Here is a 10,428-nt window from a genome sequence, read left to right on the forward strand (position 1 = left end):
TCGTCATATGTTTTAGGAGAATTATGCACATTTGTAAGAGAATTAATCGTGATAGTCTCTTATCCACAAGAGTGTCTCAACGTATTTTTCTTACAGAAAACTGTGTTCGCACACTGGTCTCTCTATAAGCAAAACTGGCAGCCAGCAGGATTGCAACAGTTACCAAGAACATTTTTCAGCCAAGATCCTTTTTCTCTGTGTGCAGGGAGTTTTTGTCTGAGACCAAAACTCCTCCCCATTTCTTAATTATTCGATAGATTTGGATGCGCTCTCTTCTCTGATTGGTTACTGGGAAATGTCATTTTATCAGCCGAATGCCTTTTGGTTGTTATTCTGGATTTAGGCCATCGGGGGCAGCAGACAAGACAGTTTTATTTTCAACACTGCTATACAGTAAATACAGTTCTTATATATATTTTTATCAAATGCCTATTTTTATATACTTTTAATCTCCTAGTTTTAATAATTATATGTTCCATATGTAGTTCATTTAATATACTTTATTCTAAATATTTCAAGATTAAACATGAATGTACTCCACTTATAGGGGCCTATTTATGAAAGGTCTTGCAACATTGCGACATTTTAGAAAAACGGTCAATCACCATAAGGATAACAGTATTGCTATTGGAAACAGGGAGCTCGACAATGAAGTACATGGAAAGATGTGTCCAAAGACGCTCACCATTAGCAATTGGTTGAAGAAGCCCCACAGGAAGACGTTGAGGAGTCTTATTCTGTGCACAAACTGAGCAGGAGGCAACATACGCAGCAACATCAGAATGAAGAGCTGGCCACCAGAATTGTTGAGTGACAGACCAAATCATTTAATTCTTGCCTGGGTGACCTGCGGCTTTAGGATAGTGGTAAGTGTGCAAAAGTTTAGTTTGAAGATTCTCAGGAACAAAACAGTTACCACTAGATTTTTCAAGAGGTGCATTGGTTTGTGCAGCCAGGATCTCCTCCCCCAAGGGAGAAGTCAAATTAGTGTGTATGGTAGCCAAAATATGGTCAGGAGGTATAACTGGAGTAAGTACAGACTCCTCCTTGGACAGAGGTGAAAATTGTCGAGAGAGAGCATCAGCCCTAACATTCTTACTACCAGGCAGGTAGGAGACCACATAATTAAACCGAGACAAAAATAGCGCCCATCTGGCTTGTCGGGGCGACAAACGTTTTGCTTCAGATAGATAAGTTAAATTCTTGTGGTCAGTAAGAATGAGCAAAGGCACGCTAGTACCCTCGAGAAGATGCCTCCATTCCTTCAGTGACAAAATTATGGCCAGTAATTCCCTGTCGCCAATTTCATAATTGCACTCCGCTGGAGACAATTCCTTAGAAAAGAAACCACACGAATGCAAGGAACCGTCAGGCATAGGACGTTGAGACAAGAGGGCACCTACTCCAGTCTCAGACGCATCGACCTCAAGAACGAAAGGCAGGACAGGGTTAGGATGAACTAGAACTGGAGCAGCAGCAAAAGCAGTCTTAAGACTATCAAAGGCCTTAATGGCAGTAGGTGACCAATGGAGTGGCTCATTCTCTTTACGGGTCATGTCTGTGATAGGTTTGAGCAAGGAAGAAAAGTTTTTAATAAACTTTCTATAGTAATTGGCGAACCCCAAAAAACATTGAATAGACCGAAGACCAACTGGGCGAGGTCACTGCAGAACTGCAGATAACTTGTTAGGATCCATGGAGAACCCTGCAACGGAGATAACATAACCTAGGAAGGTTACTTGAGTCTGATGGAACTCACATTTCTCGAGTTTACAAAACAGGCCGTTCTCACGTCTCTGAAGAACCCGTGTAACATCAGAACGATGAGCCTCAAGTGTGGGTGAGTGTATGAGGATGTTGTCTAAGTACACCACAACAAACTGTTGCAACATATCTCGTAGGACATCATTAATAAATTCCTAGAAAACAGCAGGAGCATTACATAGGCCAAAGGGCATTACAAAATACTCATAATGCCCGCTCCTGGTGTTAAATGCTGTTTTCCATTCGTGGCCCTCCTTGATCCTAACAAGATTGTACGCTCCTCTCAAATCAAGTTTATGAAAGACTGTAGCTCCCTTGAGGCGGTCAAAAAGTTCCGTAATGAGCGGAATAGGGTAAGCATTCTTAATGGTAAGACGATTACCCTATAATCGATGCATGGTCTTAACTCACCACCCATTTTCTTCACAAAGAAGAAGCCAGCCCCTGCAGGAGAGCAGGATTTGCGGATGATCCCCCGCGACAGAGCATCGGCAACATACACCTCCATAGCACAATTCTCCGCAACAGACAGAGGGTAAACCCGGCCCCGAGGAGGAATGGCTTCGGTTTGCAGGTGTATGGCAAAATCGTAAGACCGGTGAGGAGGCAACGTACCGGCACGCACCTTGTCAAAAATGTCTTGGAACTCTCTGTACTTCTCTGGCAATTGAGATACCGAAGACGTGCACAAGACTTTAACTGGTTTACGAAGACAAGTGGAAATACATTGCGGAGACCACGATAAAATTTCGGACCTGCGCCAGTCGAGACTGGGATTGTGCTTTTGGAGCCAGGGATAACCCAGAGTAACCGGAAAATGCGGAAAGTTTATCACATGGAACTGGAGGGTTTCAAAATGGAGAGCCCCGACAGCCATGGATAACGGAGCAGTTTCATGAGTAACGAGTGCGGGCTGAAGGGGTCTGCCATCAATGGCCTCAATAGCAAGCAGAATGGACCGAGGCAAAACAGGAATGGAGAGCTTTCATACAAAAGCACTGTCAATGAAATAGCCCGCAGCACCGGAGTCAACAAGAGCCTGGGTGACTATGGAGGAGTCCACCCAGGAAAGGACATCCGTGACCAAAGGTTTCTCCTTTAGCAGTTCCGGGGATGAGGATAAACCACCCAAGGTCTGCCCCCGACAGGACCTTAGGTGTTAGCGTTTCCCGGCCGTGTAGGAAAATACTTCAAAAGGTGGCCTTGTAACCCACAATAGAGGCAGAGCCCCTCCCTCCTCCTAAAGGTCCTCTCCGCCATGGAGAGACGAGTGAATCTCAACTGCATCGGCTCAGCAGTACCTGGTGACTCGGGACCAGGAGGAGAGGAAGGCATGGGTGGGAACGAACACGTAGGAACAGGGAGGCTTCCGCAAGCACTCCTTGAAAGAGGGCCTCTCACTTAGTCTGATGTCAATTAGGATAAAAAGAATACACCAATGCCTCAAGATCTTCTGGTGAATCTCTGGCAGCAACTTCGTCTTAAATCGCATCAGAGAGCCCATGAAAGAAGGCGGCAACAAGGGCTTCATTGTTCCAACCTACCTCTGCGGCAAGCGTACGGAACTCAATGGCATACTGAGCAACAGATCTTGTACCTTGCTGAATGGACATGAGTCGTTTAGCAGCAGAGGAGGAGCGAGCCGGAACATCAAATACCCTTCGAAAGGAGGCCACAAATTCAGGGTAATTTGAAATCACAGGTTTATTAGTCTCCCACAAGGGATTAGCCCAGGCAAGAGCTGTGTCAGAGAGTAACGAGATGAGAAATCCCACCTTAGCTCTGTCAGAGGGAAACGCCTGAGGTAACATCTCAAAAAAATGCCCACCTGGTTCAAAAACCCTCTGCACTGATTAGGATCGCCTCCATATCGCTGAGGTAGAGGTGCAGAACTGGACATGCTCCTGGTAGGACTAGATGCAGCAGGGAATACAGGAGTAGCCATAACTTGCGGAAGACTTTGGTCCAAATGTGCAGTGCGAGTCAGCAAGGTTTGCAGGGCTAGTGCAAATTGATCCAAGCAGTGATCCTGTTCATCCATCCTAGAAATTATGGCAGGTAAAGGTGGATTATTAGCACCATCAGGATTCATGGCCCTTGCGTAATGTCAGGGTGCCAGGAACAGACTGAGACGAGAAGTGCAAAAATAATCACACCTTTATTAATAGCAAAAAATAATAAAAAGTCCACAAAACAAATAACAAGCCAGGAATCAAAACCAGAGCTGGTAGTCAGACGAGCCGAGTCAGGAGCCAAAGCGAGTAGACAGACGAGCCGGAATCAGGAACAAGGAGAACAGCAGAGTCAGGAACAAGCCAGAGATCAGGAACCAGGAGGGACGTCAGACAGCCAGGCAATACACAGGAGCTCTCACAAACAGGTCTGAGACAACGTAAGGGCAAAGCATACTGAACAGAGGCCCTTTAAATAATAAGTGATGACATCACAATTCTGAGACTGCATCCTGTCTCACACGGATGATGTACACCAGTCTGGCCATAAAAGGAAGTGCAGGAAATGAGCAGCATCACACAGTATGCACCAAAGTCAGCAAGAGAGGTAAGTAAAATGGCTGCCAGCAGCACATGGCAAACACAGCAGGGAAATAATCCTGACAAATATAAATCTAGGGGGGCATTAGGTTTAGGGGTTAATAGTTTAAGTATATTTCGTTGTAGGGGCTTTTGGTTTAGGGGTTTATAGTTTAAGTATATTTTGTTGTGCGGGGCTTGCGGTTTAGGGGTTAATAGGTTTTTTATAGCGGCGGTGTGGGCGGACGGCAGATTAGGGGTTAATTATATTTAAATAGTTTTTGCGATGCGAGAGGGCAGCGGTTTAGGGGTTAATAGGTTTATTATAGTGGCGACGATGTCGGGGAGCGGCGGAATAGGGGTTAATACATTTTAATAGTGGCTGCGATGTCTGGAGCGGCTGATTAGGGGTTAATCAATTTATTATAGTGTTTGCGATGCGGGGGGGGCCTCGGTTTAGGGATAAATAGGTAGTTTATGGGTGTTAGTGTACTTTTTAACACTTTAGTTGTGAGTTTTATGCTACAGATTTGTAACATAAAACTCATAACTACTGACTTTAGATGGCGGTACGAATCTTGTGGTTATAGGGTGTACCGCTCACTTTTTGGCCTCCCAGGCAAACTTGTAATACCGGCGCTATGGGAGTCCCATTGAAAAAGGACTTTTTTAAAATTGCGGTACTAACGTTGCGTGACAGGCTAAAAGGTGTGCGGTACACCTATACCTACAAGCGTTAGGGAAAAAGTATTGTTATGGGCCATAACGCTGCTTTTTCAATCATAACACAAAAATCGAAATCTAGCTGATTGTTAAGTATAGGAGCAGGGGGCATGCTGCTTAGAAACCTGTATCTCAGGCATCTAAGCAGCTACAGACCCCAAGACCCACCGTTGGAAAAGTAATCGCCTAACCTTTCCAACAGTGTAAGTCTTGGGGATCTGAAAAGTTAAAATAAAGTTAAAACAAGCTTAGTACCCAGGTGGGAAAGTGCTTAGCACTCAAAGGGTTAATTTGTATGTATGTGTTACTGTACATTCTGTGAGGATTACTATGGATACTCTAAAAATGTTAACAATAAAGTGTAAATATGTGTGGTGTGAATAAATACGGTATATGTATATACACGGCTAGCTGGCAAGTGGCACGCTAACTTTATTGCGCTATATGAAATAACTCGCGCCGCTCTACTTGTGCTAATTTTACAAGTTGAAAATAAATGCAACTGAATAAGCACAAACTAAATTTGTACGACTGGAGACCGTGGCGTGAAGGGTAGGAGCAAAAATTTAATGTTGCACTTCACACAATAAAAATACATTTACACTCATATATATATATATATAATTATTATAATACAATCTAATACATATATATATATATTTTATATATATATATTATTAAAAAATAATCATAAGGGTTCAAAGGTGTATGCATATGACAAGGTGTTTGACTGCAAAGACCTGTAATGTACAGTATATAATACAACATTAACATGTCTGAATATTTGTATGTATGTATATATATATATATATATATAACCTTCATCCATTATGGGGGCACTCACAGGACATAAAAAAGCATTTTCCTTTATTTAGTCTCCAATAACAAACCACTGTCTGTTAGCGTTTCAGCTTGATACACAATGCCCTTTTTTAAATCAAAGTTTTAACGAACACATAATAAAAAAATACATATAAACTAATGTAAATTTATATAACTGTGTGGTTATGCAAAACTAGGGAATTTGTAATAAAGGTATTATCTATCTTTTTAAACAAAACAAAATCTGGTGTAGACTGTCCCTTTTATGCTGAAAACAAATCAATGCAATAAATGTTATTCTGTTACAATCAGATTTAACTCAGGCTTCTTGATGTTATTTAAAACAATATCTATGTGTTGTTGTTTTTTTTCCAGTTTAGATGTATAATAAACTAGACATTAAGGTACCATTCAGCTGGCGGAAGCTTTGCCAAAGATGAGAAAGCTGAAGACTCTGAGGTATGCACTGTTTGTACAGAAAGTCCAACTTAGCAGCGGGTGAAATATATCTTGACATATTGCTGTTGAAAGTGATGCCACAAGCAGCAGCCAGCACATTGTGATTATTTCCTGTTTGTATCTCACCACCCTGCATACTATAATGCTATTAAGTACCACAGCAGTGTATCCCACACATTTCCTAATTGCTGGCCCCTTCATCTGTTTGGTGTATTCTGGGGGCATGCAATGACATCACTATGAATCAATGTACACAGACAGGCAGTGACATGTTGCTATAGCAACTTCCTTTAGCAGCCAGTAAAAAAGAACATTTTATTTTGTTAGCTTTTCATGCCAGAGATAATATTCTCTGCACTGACCTATGATAGTGCCAAATGCAGCCCGATTCAGCTCCTGTTAGGTTTTTAGAAATGCTATTTTTCCCAGAATTATAGCCATGTGTGAAAAAGCTATTGTATTATAAAGATCTACTTAGTATATTATATAAAGTTATTGGTATTATTGAGTTTTATTATTATATATTGCCACTTTATAAATATGCATTTCCTAATAAATTATTACACTCTATAATTAAAATAAGCACAAGAAAATAGGGTCATAGTATCTGTACAAAATTAATTGTTTAATGGTTTAGGGGCAGATATACATTATATATTGAACACTCACAAGCATGACAATTTAAGGTTAAGTAATTTGTTAGGAAGCAATGCTGCTTTCAACAACACTGGACCACATAGAACCATTCACTTCCACCCACCATTTTCTAAGTTAAAATGAGGAAACAATAAGACACCAATCGACAGGTCAGGCTTGTGAGTTTTCATTTTTCAGCTATAGTGGTTTTAAATGGATCTGCATTATATATGGGACACCAAGTGTTCTTTGTTTCAGGACACAGGGCACATTCTCCAAGCTTCACCAGTTCCTATGTATGCATTACAGCTGATTAACTAAAGACAAGAGAGATAAGTAATCTTTAATAAATTACTTGCATAGAGTAACATAGGAACTTCAGACACCTGGAGTAGGGGTTGCCACCTTGGCCATCTTTTCCTTGACAGTTATGAGTTACACAGGATGCAGGGAGGATTTAAACTATTCATGTTCTTCCTGCATACCTGTCAGTTTTTTTCCCTGTTTTGTTTGCCATGTGCTGCTGGCAGCCATTTTACTCACCTCTTTTGCTGACTCTGGTGCATACCTGTGTGATGCTGCTCATTTCCTGCACTTCTTTTTATGGCCAGGACTGGTGTACATCATCCGTGTGAGACAGGATGCAGTCTCAGAATTGTGATGTCATCACTTATTATTTAAAGGGCCTCTGTTCAGTATGCTTTGCCCTCGTATAGTGCTATTAATGCTTCCTCCAAGTTATCCCCGTTCATGGCAAATTATGGGTTTCAACCATCCTTGTTGCCCGAGCATCTCCAGCAACTCCGTTCCACTGTTGGTGCAGATTCAGGATTGCCTTCATCGTTCTATGCAGCGCCAAAAGTTCCAGGCTGATCGTAGGCGTCTGCCCGCACCTTCCTACCAGGTTGGTGAGAGAGTTTGGCTGTCCTCCCGCAACTTGAATCTTTGTGTGCCTTCCAATAAACTGGCTCCCCGTTATGTTGGTCCTTTTTGAATACTCCAACGGGTCAATCCTGTGGCCTACGCTCTTAACCTTCCTCCTGCAATGCGCATCTCAAATGTTTTTCATGTCTCCCTCTTGAAACCATTGGTTTGTAATCGGTTTACCCCTGTGTTGCCTCGTCCCCGTCCTAATCTTTGTGACAACCCATGAGGAGTATGAGGTCAGTAGCATTATTGACTCTCGTATGTCCAGGGGTCGCGTACAGTATTTGGTTCACTGGAGGGTCTACGGTCTGGAGAAGCGTTCATGGGTTCCCTCCTCTGATGTTCATGCTCCCGCCCTCCTCCGTGCCTTCCATGCCCGTTTCCCCAATAAGCCTTTTGTCCTCCCGCTGGGGAGGGATCATTGAAGGGAGGGGTACTTTCAGGGTTTTTTCCCTGTTTTGTTTGCCATGTGCTGCTGGCAGCCATTTTACTCACCTCTCTTGCTGACTCTGTTGCATACTGTGTATGCTGCTCATTTCCTGCACTTCCTTTTTTGGCCAGACTGGTGTACATCATCCGTGTGAGACAGGATGCAGTCTCAGAATTGTGAAGTCATCACTTATTATTTAAAGGGCCTCTGTTCAGTATGCTTTGCCCTCTGCCGTTGTATCAGACCTGTTTGTGAGAGCCTCCTGTCGGACGTCCCCTCCTGGATCCTGATCCCTGGCTTGTTCCTGACTCTGCTGTTCTCCTTGTTCCTGATTCCGGCTCGTCTGACTACTCGCTTTGGCTCCTGACTCAGCTCGTCTGACTACACAGCTCTGGTTTTGATTCCTGGCTTGTTATTTGACTTGTGGACTTTTTATTTTTTTTGCTATTAATAAAGTTGTGATTATTTTTGCACTTCTCGTCTCAGTCTGATTCCTGGCACCCTGACAATACCCCTGCAGTATGTGTAACCCCATAACTGTACAGAAATAATGGCCCAATGTGGTAATCCTACTTGGAGTGAACATTTAGCATGTATGTTAGAACTAACAGCATATACATTTTGATGCAAAGTAACAACGAAAGGCGCATTGGGTTTGCACATATTTTCTTTCTGATTAGAATAATTGTTAGGATAGCTCTAATAACCCTTTCTCTGCTAAGCCCATTTTACACCCAAGTGGTAAGCCAATTTTGAGCTTTTTTGGCTATCTATATTTAAACCCTATTAAAAGTCAAATTTCAGTTAAATGGACCCACACAAATTATATATTGATTTTTTTTCTTTGCAATTGTAGTAAGAGTCCACAATCCTTACATTTGGGAATTATATCACCTGACCACCAGGAGGAGGCAAAGACACGCTATCAGGAGCTTTCATATATCCCTCCTTCCCCTTCCCTCTCAGTAGTTCTTTGTCTCGTCATGGAGAAGGCAAGGAAAGAGAGGTGTTAGAAGAAAAATTCTATAATACCCTCAGTGGATAAGTTCCCAGAAGAGAGGGTTATTTTTTTGAAGGCTGAGATTTATAATTCTTCTTGGTGGAGTCACTTTTACAGCAGATCAAGATTGTCACTGGGAAGTTCCCAAGCCTCATCAATACCCTATCACACATCAAATACCCTATTCACACATATGATTTTCTCTACATTGATCCTAAGACTGTCCAGTGACAACACACATATAATTTTGGTCTGTCAGTGACAACCATAGATCGCCTGGCATTCTGTGGGCAAGGGTTTCCTGTCTGATCCATGCATGGAGGCAAGTGCTTCACAGTAACCGCAGTGTGGGTTTTGTTTGTGGCATTCATTTATTACTCAAATTACGTAAGCCTGCTCTAAAAATGTATTATGCTCCCTAGTACGGGGGTGAATAGGGGCTGTGTGACTCATTTATTATTGGGGGTTTTTGCAATTTTTGTTTTATTTTTTTGGGAGTGTCTGCCTCCCTTTTTTTTATTTTTATTTTTTCGGTTTCAGAAAAGCTTTATTGAAGATCCAATAAATGTTACAAACTGATTCAACGTTTTGTGCTTACATGTGATGTCAAAATATTGTCACCCAGTGCCTTATACAATAAACTTTGAAGATTACTAATTGTCCAAGCATGGTTATTCAGATCAACATCTGAAGATAGTGTCCATCTAAGTGATCTGACCCATACATCACTATGAACAGGAACTAAACATGCATGAGCAAGTAATTTATGAGGAAAAATACATTCAGAAAAATGATTCTTAATACATTGGAAAACAATATGGTCCTCTCGACACATCATGCACCCCCCCGAAAAGAAGAAAAATAAACAAAAAACCTATATAACTGATTCTCTACCCTATTGGTCTAGCTAGTCCTCCCTGTGCTCCCTGTCTGAAGTAGGATTTGCATTCGGGCCCATTTGTGCTAGCATGAGTTCATGTGTGTCTATTGTTCCCAACTGTATGTGATGATATCTTTCTAAGTGTATTAGGGTGTCTACCTGACGTTGCCATTCCCCTACCGTTGGGGCGTTCCTTGATTTCAAGTGTTTTGGGATTAGCATCTTGGCACTGTTTAACATAATCAGCCTCAAGGAT

This window comes from Bombina bombina, chromosome 1 (assembly GCF_027579735.1).
Source record: "Bombina bombina isolate aBomBom1 chromosome 1, aBomBom1.pri, whole genome shotgun sequence".
NCBI classification, from domain to species: Eukaryota; Metazoa; Chordata; class Amphibia; order Anura; family Bombinatoridae; genus Bombina; species Bombina bombina.